Here is a 19908-nt window from a genome sequence, read left to right on the forward strand (position 1 = left end):
GAATGACTCATTCCACTGAACCGGTAAGTAGTACACTAATAAAGCTGTGAAGTTCGCATATTCTTCGAGTGAACAGTTATTGTAATTTATCAGGTAAACATTTGATTCGATTTGAGGACATGACGTAGACCTCATTTCAAAACGCTCATTTGGCATAATTTTTTTGTTCTAAGGTGGCCCGCAGACTCAACGAAAGAATGCATCTGGGGAGGACCTCTCCCTTTACTTAGCGTTCGGAACCTCGTTCTTAAGGGATGTCACGACTCAGTAAATAAAAAAGAGCAATTTTTGGCTCCTACACTAGTGGTTAAGATTCATTTGGCAAAATTCAAGACTAAGTAATGAGTCTGATTGACTGACTACGACTTTGCGTTTGTTTCTATTTTCTTTTTATTCCCATTTTATTACCATCCTACTATCAATTTTATTCCCATTAACGTTAATAACAAAAGGAGTATCAGGATTTTGATTAAATCTATTTATGATCATTTTTCTGACAATTTACATTTCCCCTAATGGTACAGATATTGCGGTATTGGTGTTGGTCTCATCATTTCGTTACTAAGCAACTATCTTGACCGTTCTTTTTTATGTTTATTTTGAGGATGTTACCCTCTGGAGCAGTGCGCGAAGGAATAAAAGAGATCAGCAAAACACTCCAGCGCAAAAACCTTTCCTTGCCCTCGTAAGTATAAATGTATGCATTATCTCCCACATCAATGTGTTGGAAACGAACAAGGCCTATTCGATCCTCCGGGCTCTTGAGGTGTGTAGCAACATTCAACCAATATACCTCGCCGGGCGAGCTGATAAACGGAATAAGCTTATCACGGCCCGCGCATATATTTGAGCGCGCGAATGTGTGTTGGTGCGCTCGGGGCAGGCCATGCGAAGAGGTCGTGATGAAGCCGTGACGGGCGTGGGGTCGGGCCCGATGGGCGAACGTGTGTTGCGAAACCTTTGGCTCGCGCGCGCGCGCGAAAAGGAGTCAAATGGGGCGTGGGTGGGGCGGGAGGGGTAGCCCCTCCCTCCTCTCTCCTCCCGGGTGAGTGAAAGTGAGCGGGTGGGGGGTAGGTAACGGCGAAAGGCCACTTGTTACCACACAATCCGATGACGAGACCGAGAGCAAGTGGATCTGGCGGACGGGGGCAATGAGAAATGAACGCGAGAAAGGCGTGACAAAGCGAGGATTTTAGACATGCACCCATTCAGCTTCGGTCTGCGCGTTCATAGGGATTTCTAGCGGACAGATTTTTCCGCGGAAATATTTTGCTTCACCCTGAATCACTCGATTGTTTGTTCCATTGAGTTATTTTAGCACTAGAGATGGCGCTGCTCATGCTTAGCCATCAGTGAAGATGAAGCCATGTGGGCATAACCCTCCGTCACATTGAATAACTGTGGTTTTCCATTGGCTTAACTGACCAGAAGCTATCAATGTACAATTTTCTGTTCTTAAAATAACGATTGATTGAGAAATGTGGATAATATCGGTAAGATGGATGATATAGTACATTTTAGTTTTGTACGACGGATCACTGTGTTAAATTAAGGAGTAGGAACAGAGAGTGATTATTTGGGTATTATCGATCAATTACGGATTGCTTTGATATCGTGAAACAATTGAAAAGTTTTCAGAATTTTTTTCTGGGAAAAAATGTGAGGATTTTAGCAGATTTCAGCCTTACTGCGTACAAAGTTGATTGTTCTTGGAGAAGGGGTCGGAGATCGGGTGGATAGGGTGATGACTTCCCACCCAGATAGCCTAGGATCAAATCCGGGCGGTGGCGGAGGATGCCCAATCCCTGCTTGAGTGCCATGTGGAGGGCAGTTACTTCTTTAAGTGTAGTACTCCGTCCGTCGGATGGGACGTTATGCCGTGATCCCCTTGGCGCCCTTCATTATGAGTAGGTTAATGCCGACGACGGGTTTCTCTTCTCTCTTTCCTCATGGCGCAAATGACCTCAGCTGTCGGTCGCCTCCTCCTAATACCATGCTTGTTTGTACTTCGTGGGTGTCCTATCTAGCCTCTGCATGATCACTGTCAACTCTTAGAGAGATTTATCTCTACCCATATTCTCTCCATAAACTAGCTTCACCGCCGCCACCTGAGCGTTCCTGATTTGCACTTGCTAAAAACGGGAGGAGATCACTTAGTTTTTTCCACCATTCATTTTTCTGCGCGCACTCATTATCTACCACTCGCCTATGACGCGACAATCTAATGGCACATATGGTTAGCCATATTTCGCCCTGAAATTTCTAAACCTTTCCATTTTCTGATAAGATTGATGACTTTATTTTTAGAATTGGTTGAAATTTTGAACATTCATGATGAATGAAAATTAATGAAATTTATGTGTAAAATACTAATTTTTTTTACCTTTATCCGCGAAACTTCATTTTCGGGCTAACTTGAGAGCATTTGGAAAAAATCGATTTTAACGAAATGAAAAGATCGAATGTTCAACAAAAAACTAAATTTAAAAATTGATCGATTCATCGTAAAAAAACGGGACAGTCGTGGGACTGGCCGACAGAAGTGAAAACTGAAATAATTATTATCCATCTATTTTTTATATAGATTTAATATTATTAAAGAACTAATTTTTCCAGTGATACTCATTTATCAACAAAGATTGAAATTATTTTTTTCAGCAAACTGTTTATTATTAAATATATATTAAAAATACGATGTCTATGAATAGAAAGTAACATCATTTATACATTAAAATATAATATGCTTTTATTTAATATGCTTTAAACCTATAGTTGTTCACTATGCACATAAAAGAAACTGCCTTAAATTGTACTGACCTGTATTTTTATAGCGTGTACGCTCTTCTCTACGTTCATGCACGAGCTCTTTATATTTAATGAACTTATACAATATACACTATAGATTTTTATTTTCAATTTTAATATTTTTAAAACAAAAAGACTTTAACAGTCTATATATTAACAATATATTTACAAAGTTTATTTACTATACCTAGTCAGCCTGCGTAGTTGAAATATCCATTGTAAATTTTTTTTAATTGTATAAGATTGAGAAAAAAATCCTCCCCGGCGGGGAATCGAAGCCCGGTCTCCCGCGTGACAGGCGGGAATACTGACCACTATACTACCGAGGATGTAAAACTAAGAGACGAATTTTAAGACAGAAATGTATATCTCGCTGTAGCGTGTCGGGTCGGTGACGCTCACGCGAATTCTATGCTTTTTCCCCATCCCGCAAAAGTGCTTAACGCCGCTAAAGAAGTTTTCACTTCAAAAAACTTTTCTAAAAACTTTTGAACAAAAAAATGTTTGTTGTTCATTCGAAAACCACTAAACTACTCAGTAGTAGAAAAAAATGTGCTCATACATGTTTGAATTATTGGTAGTAAAAATTTACAAATGCTCGCACATTATTGGAATCACCGCTTGGATCCATTCGGCTTTACTAAAATTTTTAAGAAAGATCTACTGAAGAAGATGCCTTCTTGATGATCGAGGGAGCTCCTAACTTATTTTACCGGCCTTATAGAAAAGCCTTTCTCAAGAGAAGGAACACGTCATCATAAGCTAGTAGTCACGCTGCTGACATTAAAGGAAATGGTCAAGATCGGAGTTGAAAATTGGAGTTTGCATCGAAAATCGAAGATGACTCTATATAAAGTTCCTGTATTCCTGATATTTGGCCATTAAAAATCGAGTTTCCATTAATATCGAAATCGGATTTTCCGTCACTATTTTGGTGTTCACCAATCGTGTTTAATCCAATGAAACGGAACTTGCCTGGATTTCGCGTTATTTTTTACTATCATTCCTATGGTTAACATTACTTATCAATTACTTATCAATTGCATAATCACATCCAAGATCAAATTTTGTAATAAGTAACTACCTTCAGTTGTCTAAATTACCACGTACAATCCCAGCAGCATGATCAATGAGACTACACTTTACTATACAGAACCTTTACCCTTTTCGGTCATATCATGTTTGCAATCAGTGTTTCATCCACAATGCCGTTATTTTCACCGGTTTTATTATGCATATAGTGCGAAAAATGAGACGGTACAAGACGTGTATCAAATTATTTTAAAAGGCTGGTTATTCATAATACTTGGATTATATTTAAAGGCAGAAGTAGTTCATATAAAAATATTTTGCATGTACAATCATGATGAAGTCATTTCAGTCGGAAATTTTTTAGTAATATGGCCTAGATGGTATGCATGTAGTTCGCCATTCTCATACCTTTGAGCCAGACGCCTTGATTTAATAGAGAATAAACTGTGAAATTCTGCAAGTACAGAGACGATTCTTTAACTTTAAATGATAATAGGATCAAAGTTATTGCCGAAAAACGTTTGCAGAAGATTCACCTCGGTGATTCGATTAATGATATTCTTTCGCAATGACCTTTGGCTTGGTATAAGCATTAAATGGTAAGGATATTTTATGAATAAAAAATTATCTCTGCATGTATCAGATAACTTGATGTTTAGAGCGGCGAGTTTTTTTGTGCAGCCCTAACTTAGCGAGGCTTTGACGTCAGTCTTGCTGTCACTATTATGAGCCAGGGTGAGAGCACGTTTTAAACACACGCTATTAAAATTTATACCTTTAAGTCTTGCTGAAGTGTGAGGAAGATATCTTAATCGTTGGCATTGTGCGCGAATAATTTGAATTCGACACATTTCGTTCCAACCCTTTCCACTCATTAGGGATTCTGGTGGAAGGGCAATTGGATGCCTCCGACTTAAAAATTCTGAATTAACGGTCGGCATACGTATTATCTACTTCAACTTTTTCTCAAACATGAGTGAACGTGAATAATTTATAAATTTCTTTTGCTCCCTCTGTGGAGGATAAGCAGGAATAATCTGAAATTACTTAATTCACAAATCGACTCGACTCTCATTACGGTTTTTTTTCCATTGCGATCTGGAGATATCTTTACGATGTAGACATGGTAGGTAGCATGGAGCTAAATTTTTCCGTGCGCAGATAATAAAGAGTGTAGGGAGCGGGAGGTTTATGAACCGTTACGAGGCTATGTTTTTACCCTCGGTGGCACGACCTAATGGTTACACGTTTTGGCCTCAATTATTTATTTCTTCTCAGCAGCCTAAAAAAAGTTAACTTGCCAAAAATATCCTTCAAATTCCCGGCGCGAGTCTCACGAATCAACCCTCAGTAAAATTGTTCGATGCATCTGATTATTATTTGGATCCAGGCTCTTAAAATTTTAGCGAGACAATTTTTTTTTTGCATTTTGCGGGGTTATGGTAATGAAAATCCACGATGGAGGTCATTAAAGAAGATTATATGAGTAAAAGGTAGAGGGCTTAAATTGATATGAAAAGGCTTGTAACTGCTCTTTCTCGCTCCCGTTTGGCTCCTATCGCTTGATCAAAAAAATCTGAAGCTGGCTTTATTCAACGTGGGGCAAATGGAGGAAAAATGCCAAAGGAAGACCTGGCATGAAATGCATAATGAAAATAATAAAGGGTGTAAAAATGAAGAATTAGACTAGCGTTAAACATCTTTGCTGAAAGGAAAGTAAGGGGAGAGCTGTATCAAACCAATTCATTGCACGCTAATGATGGATATGAAACCATCTTTAAGTGATGTTGTGAAATAAATTGGAGATCTATGAATTGGCCAGTGATGCATACTCAGTCTATGTAAAAGCCAAATAGCTATGTGAAGCTCCACAAAATGATGAAAAAGGATAAGGACAGTGATAAGGAAAGGAGTGAAACAATATCTCTTGATGACTCCCTTACATTTCAATATTGACATCGAGGTCATTACAAAAGAAATTACGAGGAAAATGTAGGGGGCTAAAATCGATATGAACCGGCTGGTAACGGTAGTTAATCGTTGAATAAATGCAGGAAAAAGGAGTGTGCTGCCACTTGCTGATGGCATAGTCATACTCTAGGCATAGAGGGATTTAAAGACGACTTGAAATATTTTATATCAGTATGCAGCTGAAAAGAAAAGGCTAGTATTAAACTCGAAAAATACACTAGAAGAGGTGAAATAGTACTCTTACTTTTCTATGAAAGTTACCGATACATGGGCAGTAACGAGCGATCGATGGAGTTGGAAAGAAATATGCATTCAGATGTATGGCTCCGACAAAGAGGGTATTTTACGAAAAGAAATTTTATTTCTCTAAGCATCCAATTTCTTGCATGTGAGATTACTAGAAGAGAAGTAAGAGTTGCTATACGTAATAGCATTGGATTTTAAGTCATCAGAATGTACATCCGGAGTGCATTTGTTTGTAGAAGAGAAATACGGGCGACGACAGCTGCATGAATTCTCGAGCAGAATTGTCCGATATGTGGAGTTACATTCTAAAGGTCGAGGGGATCAACTGCGTAAGTAATATGAAATTCTTTACAAGGGGAGAGTAAGTGCAAAGTCTCTTCAAAACCATAAAAAGAAGAAAATGGGCTGAAAAACAAGACTTTTTTCTGTGGTTTACAGCGGATCCGACCTCACAAGTTTCCTTCAACTCCTTCTTGTTCTCTCATTTACCATTCGTATGGTTTTCTGTTATTGGTATTTTTATGAAGTTCTTCCAACTTGCTCTCATTATGGCTTTACTATTTTAGTTTTTCGTTTAGACTGGAACGTAATTTGTAATGAAAGTTTATCCTTGACTGTCTTACGATACAGGTTTTTCAGTCTTAAATCATTATGAGCATTCATTTCAAGTCCAGGAATATCTAAGTATTTGTAACTGACGTCAAATTTCACTATTTCATTATAAATGGAGTCATTGATATATTTCAATTCAAAATTATTATCCGGTGATGCGAGCGTATGTAAATAATGGTTTGCACATATTTTCTACCCTCATGTAATGATAGGGAATTCATTAAAAATGTACACCTGTGTTACAGCGTCATAGCCTGAAAGAATAGAGCAAGCATCATACAAAAGCCGGCATGTGGTCACCGATGGTTATTCCACGTCAACTATCGTCGCTTTTGAACACACTTGAGACACCACGTCGAAGACTTGATTTTGGGCAAATCCACAGTGTAAGAAGGGAGAGTAAAACCAATTCATTTGATGGTCAGAGTAAGATTACTCAGTCATATATATTAAGAAAATTTCATCAAATAAAATTAGCCTTAAATCTTATTACAATGTAAAGAATTCAACAAATGATATGAGCAGCATTTGATAGGATAGGTTGAAGAGAAAGTTAGGGTTGACTAAGGCGTATTCGCGTTTAAATGCACGTGAGTATAATTCGATTTGTAGACATGAAGGCAAAAGTTCATCTGTTTTAAGTTCCAAAAAGATATAATGATAATATTTCATTTCTTCTATTTAAACATTTTTACTATATTTTTGACTTTGAACATAATCTGAGTCCCTCATAATGTGTCATGATGTCGGTTCAAGTATCCTGGAATAAGCAACACGTGCATTGATTGAAATGATTCAATGTATTTCAATCATCGTAATACTCCATTGTATGCCCTCTGGTCTAAGTTTTACCCTTCATTCTGCTTGAATCAATCATGTGGTACATATTATTCAGCAGTCACACGGTTAAAATTAATATGATGCTCACTTCACTTTTACTTAATTCATTTTTAATTACACCCAGGAATAAATATTTTTGATCCACTCAAGGAGGACACGGCTGAGAAACCTGTCCAGCCTTGACGAGCTCGAGTATTCAATTCGGATGGTAAATGGGGCAACTGGAATAATTAAATCTCGGCGAGAACCGTTGGGGGCACTCATGAACTCAAAACGAGAATGGAACTCTCTGGGGGAATGGGCGAGGGGTTCAAAGCCGACGGCCACTCCCCCACCCCCAGAATCCGATGAAGATGTTGATGCGAATGATGTCATGCAGATTTCTTGTCTTTTCCTCCCGCTTTATGGGTTGGGTGCTGTGAGGTTTTCGTTGGAAACCTAGTTTCCTAAATCCTTTGGAGTCATATTGCAATAATGAGGTGAGATCTTAGAGAACGTGGCGTATTTTCCATTATTTATAATTAAAATATTATAGGGATTGAGAAATGAGATATTTATCTATAACAAACTTCAGGAATTTAAAATTTCTTGAATTTTTTAAAAATCACAAACTTCTTCATAGAAAAAAAATCTCTCAAAGCTCTTAAACACTTTTCTCACTTACGGTTAGTATGTCTTTGGTACTCTGTCTATGTTTTGCTCTTTTACCTCCTTTGACAACGTGATGATATACATACTATACTGTTGGAGATATTTATTTGCGTCGAACGACCGAGTGCTTGCATAGCACTCGCTTCTCAATATTTTGACCTCTCACCTCTCCTCATGCACCTTAATTTTGTTGAAAAGTTAATGAAAGCCTTCACTTATGTATTTTTTACACTAAATGCTTGGTTTAAATTGGATTTTTATCATGTGCTCAAAAATTGCTTCAGAGTCCTTAGTATCTTAATAATCAACGCCATATGGTCAATGAAGTAGTAGTAGTGTTTGGATTTAGGGTGCGTCGACGGCAAGGTCATTTTGCACCACTACTGTGCTATTTAATTACAATTGTTATGTATAAAGTAATCTAATGCATCTGATGTCTTCGTTGAAAGTGTACATAATTAGACTTTATTAAAAATGTTTATTTCTCTGAGAAACCGAAATGTACAGATTAAGTTGGTAGGGTGGTCTCCTAAAAGGGTTTTTAGGTCTCCCCCTAGATTATTTCGCCTTCGCGCTTCGCGGTACTTAACACAATCTAGCATGATGTGTCTAATACTTAATGGACATTTACAATCCCCACATTGGGGAGGTTCCTTCTCTTCAGTAAAGAGATACGCATGGGTCAGGGGGCTGTGCCCTATCCTCAATCGTGTAAGTACTACTTCCTCTCTCCGATTACTACGAGCTGAGGAGGGCCACGCTGCTACCGTGTCCTTGATGCCACGGAGCTTGTTATTATTTAGAATCCTCCATGACTCCCTCCATTTTCCAAATACCACATTTCTTAGAGATGCTCGTAAGTCCTCGTGGGGAACCAGCGTTGAGACTAGAACTTCGTTATTCAGAGCTTCCTTGGCCATAGCGTCTGCTATCTCATTCCCGGCTATCCCCTCATGTCCCGGTACCCACAGAAAATGGATATTCAAACCCTTTCTCGAAAGGGTCAGCAGGAGAGAGTGTATTTCTTGCACGATCGGGTGCACGGGTGAGAAGCCAGAGATGGCTTGTAGCGAGCTCCTGGAGTCAGTGCATATCACAAAGGAGCCGCCGTGGTCATCTAGGGCTTCTAGAGCTGTCCTTATGGCATAAAGCTCCGCCGTGTACACACTGCACATCGGGTGAAGCTTTGCTCTGATGTTCCCGTGGATAGGGGAGACCACTGCACATGCACAAGCAGAGTTATCTTTCGAACCGTCAGTGTAAACGGGGGTAAGGTTGGGGTGATTCCATCGGAACATGGCAAACAAACGCTGGTACTCCGAGGGAGTTGTGGAAGACTTCGGTCGAGATCGTGAAAGAATATTCACCACCGGAGTGGGAGTAATCCAAGGGGGGTGTTCCGAGAATGAAACAGGATACACTTCAGGTAGCGTGAATTCGCATCCGCGAATAAAATCGTTAAAACGAACGCTTACTGGTCTGGTTGCTTTAGTCCTTCGGTTAAAAACATTAATAAAACGGGGTTTAAAAAGTAAACTATAACATGGGTGACTCGTCATTGCTAAAATTTTGGAAACGTAGCTACAAAGAAGCCAGGTCCTTCGGTAGCATAGAGGAGGCTCGCCTGCGTCGGTATATATACTGGGAATCGGGCTGGTCCTAAACGCCCCAGTGCATAGTCGCAGACCTGCGTTGTGCACTGAATTAAGTGCTTTCAAATACGTCTCGCGTGCGGACGCATACACGAATGAGCCGTTGTCTAATTTCGACCGCACCAGTGTGCGGTAAAGTAAAATTAAGGTGGTGCGGTCTGCTCCCCAAGATGCGTGGCTTAAAAACTTTAAAATGTTTAAAGACTTCAAACAGTTTACCTTGACAGAATTAATGTGCTCCTTCCAGTTGAGTTTGTGGTCGAGGGTCATCCCCAGAAAACGGACTGATTCCACAAATGGGAGGTTTCTACCACCTAGGTGTAACGTGGGATTTACATGGACGCCCCGAGTGCGAAAAAAGTGAACGCACTTTGTTTTCTCCAAAGAGAAAAGGAAGCCGTTATTTTGGGTCCATTTGTGAAGTTTATTGATGGTGAGTTGCGCCATACGCGATGCATTCACGACCCTAGATGATCTGCAGAAAATCGCGAGATCATCCACAAACAGTGACCCTAACACTGGCTCCTTGATGCAGTGAGCTATGTCGTTGATCGCAATAGCGAACAACGTCACGCTCAGAACCGAGCCTTGGGGAACTCCGTTGTCAAGAGGGTAAAAATTTGACAACAACTGTCCCGTCCTTACTTTAAAAACACGGTTGGTTAAAAAATTTTGTATAAAAATGGGCAAACAGCCTCTAAAACCCCACTCGCGTAATACGCGTAGAATCTTACGTCGCCAGACCCGGTCGTAAGCCTTCTCTAAGTCGAAAAATACACCGACTACGTGTTGGCGGAGAAGGAAGGCTTCTTGGATGAAATTTTCAATTCTGACCAAGTGGTCCATTGTGGAACGGTTCCGTCTGAATCCGCATTGTATCCTAGAGAGGAGTTTTCGACGCTCCAGCCACCAAATGAGACGTCGATTTACCATTCGCTCCATTAACTTGCACAGGCAGCTGGTGAGAGAAATCGGCCGGTAAGAATTCGGGTCAGCTCGGTCTTTTCCATGTTTTGGGATGGGGACAATGACGGACTCCCGCCAGGACGGAGGAAAATCCCCATTGGCCCAGAGCTGATTAAAAGTTTCAAGGATTTCCAGCAACGCCGATTCCGATAGATTTCGGAGGAAGGCATTGTGGATCTCGTCGGGTCCTGGGGACGTGTCGTGGGAGTCATGAATGGCAGATTTCAGCTCCCAAATGGTAAATGGCATATTGTAGTCTGCCGTTGTTTTAGGCTCCATAAAGGATATAGGGACGTTCTCGAGCCTTTTCTTGAGGATCGCAAAAGAAGGGTCATAGCATTCGTCGCTGCTCACTTTGGCGAGTAATTGGGCGAATACGTTCCCTATCGCAGCTGGAGAAGTGATAACCTTTCCTTCGACTTCTAGGAAGGATATACCTAGATGCTGGCTGCTACCCGATATGCTCCTCACCTTACGCCATACCTGTGCAAGTGGAGTCCTGTGGTTGACACCGGAGACAAAATTCATCCAAGAAATCCTCTTTGCGTCCTTTATTACCTGACGCGCTTTCGCTCTTAGTCGCCGAAAAGCGGAGAGATTATTTGCTGTAGGATACTTGTTGAAAATTCGGAGAGCTTTCTTACGTTTTTTAATGGCTTCTGCGCAGGTTTCATTCCACCATGGCACCGCATTTCTTGGAAGGATGCTTCGAGATCGTGGTATGCTAATTTCGGCGGCTTGAATGATGCTGGATGTCAAAAGATTTAAGTTTGTTACACAGTCGTTGTTTTTATCCCACACGTAGTTAAAATTTGAGTTAAAAAGATGCCAATCAGCTTTCCGGACAATCCAACAGCCTGGTCTAATAAAATCGGGGTTTATATTTTGCTTTGCTATTATATTTGGTCAATGAATGTGTTCTTAATTACTATGGGCCCATCAAATTATTCCCCAAATCTATGTAATGTTCCTTCGTAGCAGTACTTTGACATAGTGTAGTTCGTCACGTTGTGTAGTCACGTCGTGAAAAATGTTTGTTATGCTACAGCTTAAGTTAAAAAGGTGCATACGATATGCGTGAAAGTATCTAATACGCTTATTAACTTAAACGGTCTTAAAAGGTGATGAAAAAAATCGTCCTAGGATAAATAAATGGAGGAATGGCTAGGGAGGGCTTGGTATGAATTATTCAGTTCAGATGACAAAGGACGCCGAGGTAAGTGTCATTTTAATATGTAGAAGGTTGTGAGTGAAGTTTTGATTTTGTAGAGCTGCGTTGCAACAACGCGTTGTACCTATCACCGTAGACTAAGTATATAAGTAATGTACTTACTCTATGCTATCTCATAGTTACTGGCAAATTATTATGATCACTATCATCTAACTACTTGTTCACGGCAGGCAGGCAGGTCAAAGGTAATAATTTTTTAAGGTAGCTACAAATATTTTTGGTTCGCATGACTTCTGGAACTTTCTACGTAAAGGTCGAATCATAGGCAATACTAGCGAAAAATTTAATTAATTTACAAAAAATGAAGCGCATTAAGCCTTACAAAAAATTAAGCGCATCATATAGCGTGGGCGTATGAAATAAAAATGACACGCACTTGACGCCTTGGGTGCCGTGCCTACCCTATCAAAGGAATTAGAGCCATCCATCATACCCACTGCATTACAATTGAATTGTTTATGTTTAATGCCTTTACTTTTCGTATGAAGGTTATTATTCTGATATAAATTGTGTCTTTCTTTCGGAGATTTCTGTTTCGATTATTTTTGCAAGAGTAAACAAAAACTGAAGGAAACCATGGGTATTATTGACTAGCCCACGAATATTACGGAAGAGGTTCCTCAAGACTGCCTCCGAATGTGTTGCCAACAGCAGCGCGTTTAAATAGGTTTACTGAAGTCGTCACTCGCGTTGCTGAAGGATAAATTGATCCAAGTTTCCCTGGGAAATAAGGTATAAATAGGGGTGTCATCCGAAATTTACATTCATGATGATGTGGTTTATCAAAGGCATTACTATTTAATGCTATTCCTCGCTATTGCAATGTCCATACTGCAAAATATTGGAAAATATTGGATCGCATTGCAGTCATCACCGCGCCGTGGTCATTTTTGAAAGCCGATTAAAATGCGACCGAACTGGCAACAGGAATCAGCCTTGGAATTGGGCCTCCTCTATGCAGTCTCCTTGGACTAGCCGGACTAGCGCATCCGAGACGGTGGAGTTTTCTTCTTAGCGTGAATGTGGTAAAAAGTGCTGGACTGCGCTCCAAGAGACTGTGTACGGAGCATTTTTGTATGACATTCGTTAGGAAGGGTCTCTCGGATAATCGCACGCTCTCAGTTCCAACCTTTTTCGACCCCTCCCAGCATGGACTCCGCATTACTTCGGACTACGAGGGTGGTTGGGCCCCCTCCTTTCCGGGTTTATGACCCTACCAGCGACATTGGCTTGCGGTCAATCATTCTTTGTTTACATGAATTAGCTAGCTGTATGGATAAATGTTGCTTGCACGTAAATTGCGGTCTTCGAATTGAATTCCTCGTTTTATTCTGGGAATTGTCAAATTTTGAGCAAAGCTCTACCGTCAATTTTAACGGATTTAATGCGTCAACAATTTCCATGTTGATGTTTATGCTGAAATCGTTATATAAGTTAATATTTATCGTAGAATTTCGTTCAAAAATTGTAAACGCTGTTCAAAAGACAAAGAATTCCATTGTTGGTTTATATTTTTTGAGAAGGGAACAAATATTTTTATTTCGAAAACTGACTGAATTAACAATTGTATGACCGCGGTCCCTTACCGCTAAGAGGGGGAATATAAGACGAGGGGTCCGGGTAACTGCACCCAGATTTCGGGGGTACGGCCAAAGTCCCGCTTTGTTAGGTCCCGAAGCTAAAACTTCGCGAGCCCGCGAGCCCGTCATAAAAGGGGGAAGAAGCTAGGAAACGTATATTTTCGGCATTCGACCCCCTGCGTTGGAAAATTTTCGGCCTTCGTCTCCTGGGTCGAGAAACGTCCTGCCGCATATTTTCATCGTAAGTGGCGAAAGGGCTAGGACAAGGCGCGATGAAGATGCCTTAGGCCACTCGAAAATTGTTCATTAACTGCACTTATATTTTAGCTAATTCACTCAGTTCTTGTGCTCATGTTTTATTTGAAGGGTGAAATAAACATTAAGGAACTGTGATCTATACATTTACGGTTTTAATAGATTATCTGGGAATATAAAACAACGCCAACAGGAAGCCCGGGTTCATGGCTTTGATCTAAGCTGGCATCTCGTACTCTCTACCCCTGAGTGGTACGGGTAGCTATGGTATTATTTTCACTCATAAGTTCATCGACTTTTTTACACATTTTTCATGAAATTCATTCCTCAAGTCTAACTGTAACATGTATTAATGCTTGTAATTTCTGGTGCATAGCAAAAAGAAATATCTGTAAAAAATTGTATTGAAGGCAAATGACACCCCACATACTCGTCATTGACTAAACTGGTGAGATTGTTAGTGGGTACCCGAAACTAATTAATGCCAATACCAATTAATGTTAATAAAATAATGCAACTAAGCATTACTATGTAAACAAAACAGATCACATCTCGCGACACATTCCTTAAATTAATAGGTGTACGGAGCATATTTTTAACGATCGTTACGGTCATTTTCAGCCGGATCGGAATGATAAATAATTCATAAAGCATAATTTTGCTTTGCCTTTGTCTTTGAGCAGTGTTAATTATATGCTTCTGGCGTGTATTATTGGAAGTTTGATATGTATTACCGTCACTATAAGCTTAAGTTTTGTGGCATTGTGCTCCAAACACCTTTGTGGTTATGGGACACATTACAACTACGAAAATTATAATCACCGGCGTATGGAAACATAATCGACGCTGTGAAATGCATTTAGTACCGGCGGGAGATATGCAATTATCATGCCTGTCCCCATAAAAAAAGGCTGTATCTGGGGCTTACATCACAGTCGATAGTTATAGAGTACATGGGGAGATGATTTCCTATTAATTGTTGTGCTACTCCTCAGTTATAAAGCAAAATTTATAGTTATCTGGTAGCTGTACCAGAGTTTTTATAATGATTAAAAATGCATCGATTATTTAACCTATGTTTTATTCCTATTCAATCACTCAGAAGAAGCACATTTTCTATTTCTATTTTATCTATGCCATGGTGTATGTAACATTGGTAAGAATTAACGTAAATAAGTAGCATTATAAGTCATGAACATAATCAGGAATTACACAAGTAAACCGAGTTAAATAATCGAAGTAATTATGTGACATTATCAGTTAAGCGAGTGGTAATCCTATTCACTTGGTCGTTTTCTTGAGTACCTACGTCGTAATGTAAAAGCAATCATATTTTGGTGGCAAAAATGTTAGAAGTTGCTTTTCTCAGCAGTTGTGTGAATATAATGACTAAATTTCCTGGAAGCCATTTCTTTAAACTGTCATCTGAGGTCTTCACTGATTGGCTTATTTTTTGAAGGTCGGAGTAGTTTAAGTGATCTGAAGGTTAATTTCATCCCCATTTTTGTCCATAAATTGACCTTCACTTTTTTCCTCATTCCGCCCTGAAAGTTGTTGATAAAATATTATCGTAACAAAAATGATTGATGAATTCCCACATTAAATTTCATTGAAACGGCCCAGCTTTGAGTAAATTTTCATTGTCAGGTTTAGATACCGAAATTTTCAATATGCCTACGGAGGTTGAATAATATATACTGATGAATTTTACTGCGTTAGTGTTTCACCATAATAGTCACACATTTACATAGACAGGCAATTAACATAATAGATAAAACAGGAACGCAATACGTTATCTCCTGATTCTTTGAAGCTAAATGACAAGATGTTCGCTGTGTATCGCTGGTCATGGGCGCCTTCACCAATGGATATACCGACCGACCGGATGCTAATTTCGCTGCACACCTCCAGATTGTTTCCCGCTCAAGTTATTGCACTTGGAATTAACGCCTGCGGAGGGATGAGGCGTGTGGGTTGGGCCCTGCGGTCGCGACTCTCAATGAATAGTCTCTGACACAGAAACACGTCCGATGTGCGAGCAAACACTAGCTAACTCGTCGCGACGACTTGGATAACATAATTGTCGTACAAGTCGAATCTAGGTGGCGTATTTTATCTTAGGATCGTTTCCACAGAGTTTCTCTCGCCAAACCACAATGCTAGCAGTATACTCCGGAAAAATTACAAGCTCGTCACAACATGTATTGGACCGGAAGTAAGGATTAATTTTTTTGCAAGGCTCAGACTGCTGTGGTGAAAATTGATGAACACCACTGTGCAACATAATTTTCCCCTTTTATTACTCTAACCTAATCGTTTACTTCCAGACAGGGGAGCGCTTTTTATTGGTTAGTGTAGTTAATTATATAGTGTAGTTTGATCTTTTACGCAGGTAAATTTGTGATAAAGCCTCTAATTCGATCGATATTGGACGAACTGTAACTTGAGTTATGTGCTAAAAATTATTAAGAATCGGTGTATGCGATGAGAAGTGAACCAGACTATTGTTCATTTTTTTAAACTTTTTCAGTAGCTTGTCCTCGAAAATGCACATTTTAATCATATTTCAATTACATTTTATTAAAGGCTGGAATGGAAACGAAGTAATTAATTTGAAGTGTAGCCAAATGTAGATGGTAAAGCCCATAACGTATTATACTCAGAATAAGGGTGATAATAATAGTTTTAAAATGATAAAGCCACAGGAATTAATCATTTATTAATTTTTCTATCGATGTAAATCACCCAACACTTTCAGAATTAATTTATCGGATGTTTCTGAGCTGAGATAGCCTGCACAAGAGCCCACTTGTCGAACTTGGGTCACAATGTACTGAAATCATCTTGGTTACATAACGCCAACATTATGATGATTGTTTTGCATATTAGCTTATTATCTATTTCGGGCGGAAATTCTTGACGCTATGAATGCCCATCTGTAATTGATTTATCGGGGATAAATGGGCTTGGTATGACTGCAAAAGAGTCCGGGAATCGATCTGGGGCCCTCGGCTGATTATCGTATCGTAAATACATATGAAAGCTTAACCCATTATCACCTAATGTTACTGATGAGTAGCATGAAAAATATTTACATTTTCCGCTCTATTCAGGAAAGATTTAAAGTACGTGTCTTTTTGTGCTGTAAAGTTTACAAGCGAAATATGTAGCTACCACAATAATTATGATTTAGAAGAAAATTTTCACATTTTAAAAATGAAGAGAACTTAAATTCAATTTCTTCCAGAAGTAGCTCTAGGTTAGAAAGGGCTAATTACCTAATTCATCCATCACATCAGGAATTCGATCACCTGACCAGCAGCGATCTTTTTCATGTTAAAAATTACTTATGTACGTAATGCATACCGAATCAATATACACGTGCGCATTGTTTACCGAGTAAATAAGTGCGTATCGCTTGAAGATAAATCGTCATGGTTTAATGTACCTATGCTATCTTGGTTCCCTAAGGCCACATTCATGGTGGTTGTATCTTGTGCCATGACGCCTACGCTACTGCCAGGGTAAATGCTCCTCCGCAATAAATCTCTGTGTACGTCCAAAATGGATTTTGTGGTGGTTCCGAATTAAGTATGACCACACACGAGCCATCAAATCGAACCCGAGCCCCCGGCACTCGAGTGCACCGTGATACACAGGACCACCGCTAGGCCAACCCATTCGCGGGCCTCGTCCGGAGGAGCCAGGACGGGCGAACGCAAAGGAGACATTGCGTGTGACACGCACGCCATGAACGGACACGATTTAAGCACTGGAGGAAACGGAGTACCAGAACAGGCGCATTATGCAAGGCGAAGAAATGGTTGAGTCGCCTTTCCCTTCCCGCGGAACAAGGATAGAACTGAGATTCACGGTCTCGCGGCACGTGAGGTGCATTCGAAACCGTGGGTGGGTCGCGTCGCATGTCGGCTACAGTTGTCCGGACGTCGACTCTCTCTTGTCACCGGCCTACGGGCTCGATTGAAACTCCGCTGCGGCGACTTTATTTCCGCCAAACCGACAAAGGGGCACGGGATGCAGCCGGTGTTGGACTCGCCTTGCACGTCGGCGGGAAGCAGATCTACTGGTGGCCCAGAGCCGCTAGCCATTGCTGTCACGTACGTTTGCTGGTCCAGGGGAGCAGTCCGGGAACGGGAGGTGCTTTGCGATGGGGGGATAACTGGCTTGGATGGAAGGAAAAGGCCTTGCTTGTTCAGTTTCGCTCGCTGGTGAATTGCGAAAACTATTCTCGTAAGGTGTGCTCGTCGTGCGTCACTGTTACTTAAGCAAAATGCAGCGCTGGGGACTGCTTTTGGCGCAAACGTTATGAGTCATGGCCATTGGCGTATTATGCTGAATTTGGTTCAAGCGACACCTTTCCTTCACTTCTATCGGGATGCGGCACATCCATATAATGAGAACATCTTGTCGCATATACATGCATTGCCATGAGAAAAAATTCCCCGGAATCGAAAGATGGGCATTTAGCTTTCCGGGCCCCTGCGCGGACCATTACACTATCCTAGTTCTATGATTCCCATGGTAATTATACCGAAGCTCATGGTACTAGATTTCTTGTCGCATCTTAAGTAATTTTCTTCCTTTTTTATTTATGTATTGCCATACCACCGAGAACAGTACAATTTGGCATTTTACATCGGGATTTTTATTACATCCGAATTATAAGTACAAAAATAACCATGCCCAGGGGCAACCTACCCAGGCGGGACTTATACCCGCGACGTCCGGTTTGGCAGGTGGGGACTTTGACCCGCCGCCACCGAGGCGGGCAATGTTGATCTAATATCAATTATAGTATCTAATAATGACTCTAATATTTAGGGGTTAGATGGAAGATGGGACTTTCTAGTCCCAATCTCGCCCAATAAAAACGTATTATTATTATTTAAATTGACCTTCTTGATTTTCCCATCGATTACAGTGTTACCCGTAATTTCTTATTCAGCCATGATTTTCATCGATTTTTTTGCGAGCCACCTCAAATATTTATGGTATTCCTATTAATTTGTCTATCTATTGATTTATCCCCAAAAGTATCTAACATTAAAACAGGCGGCTTGATATTTGAAGTCGGCTTTCCACCCTTGGCGTTGAGGTAGGATAATGCTGTACTAGTTGTAAATGGTATTAATCCGACTAGATTATTATTCTAATCACATTATTCTGCATTCATTTTACACTCTTATCGTAATTTATGCTTCTACGCTTTAAGCGGAAAGGTTGTGCTAATTATTGCGCCGTGCAACTTGAAACGTATTCAAGGGAGAATTCTCATCTCACATTGGCATCACATGACAGATATGATAATGACATTGGGTGATAAACTATTTACCAGTTGTCACGGATTTCATGGAAAATGAAATTGATTTATTTCACGCTAGATCTTTGCATTCGAAATTCTAATGAATGCACAATTATGTCCAAAATTTTATTTACTTTATAATTCGCAGTATTGGAAATTTAAACCCAATGGAAAGCCTAAATTATGGACGGTGACTTATGTAGGTAACCTGGAAAGAGATTAAAATTTACATTATATTCCTCAGGGTTAAAAGTTTCAACGGTATTCAGTGTAAACGTATCCAAAACTCATAAAACACGCAATGAACAATCGAGCAATGTTTCAGCGAGTAAAGCAAGAAAAAGAGCATTGATTTAGAAGTATCAGGTGTCATTCTACATTGTCAGGAGCAGTATGACGTGCTACTCATAACTAGTCTACGGGCCGAAAGGGGAAACTAGTTGGGCGTGATCCTTGCATCCAGTTTTCTCTCCAGCTTCACCGCACTGTTCTCCGAGACCGGAACGCAAGCCTTTGTTCCCGCTGCCAGTGACACTTAAATCCGAGTCACAATTCCGCAACTTATCACCCGCTCACCATGCGTCGAAATGTCTGTCATGCGCGGAAGACTAACGACCGTAAAATGCGAGGTGCAATTCTGTAACGCATAGTTGATCGATATGAGGTGATCATTAGATGTCGTAACGACGCCTCGTGAGCAATATTGGGTCTTACCTGAGTATCTCCGCGTGGATGACAGCTTTA

The 19908-nt window shown here is 40.3% G+C and overlaps 1 non-coding gene across 1 annotated transcript; it reads right to left on the minus strand.

The window, feature by feature from the left end:
• Positions 1-3062: 3062 nt before the first annotated feature.
• Trnad-guc lies at positions 3063-3134 on the minus strand. The gene has a single exon. It is a non-coding gene; the product is annotated as a tRNA-Asp (tRNA).
• Positions 3135-19908: the final 16774 nt, after the last annotated feature.

This window comes from Ischnura elegans, chromosome X (genome assembly GCF_921293095.1).
Source record: "Ischnura elegans chromosome X, ioIscEleg1.1, whole genome shotgun sequence".
Classification (NCBI taxonomy): Eukaryota; Metazoa; Arthropoda; class Insecta; order Odonata; family Coenagrionidae; genus Ischnura; species Ischnura elegans.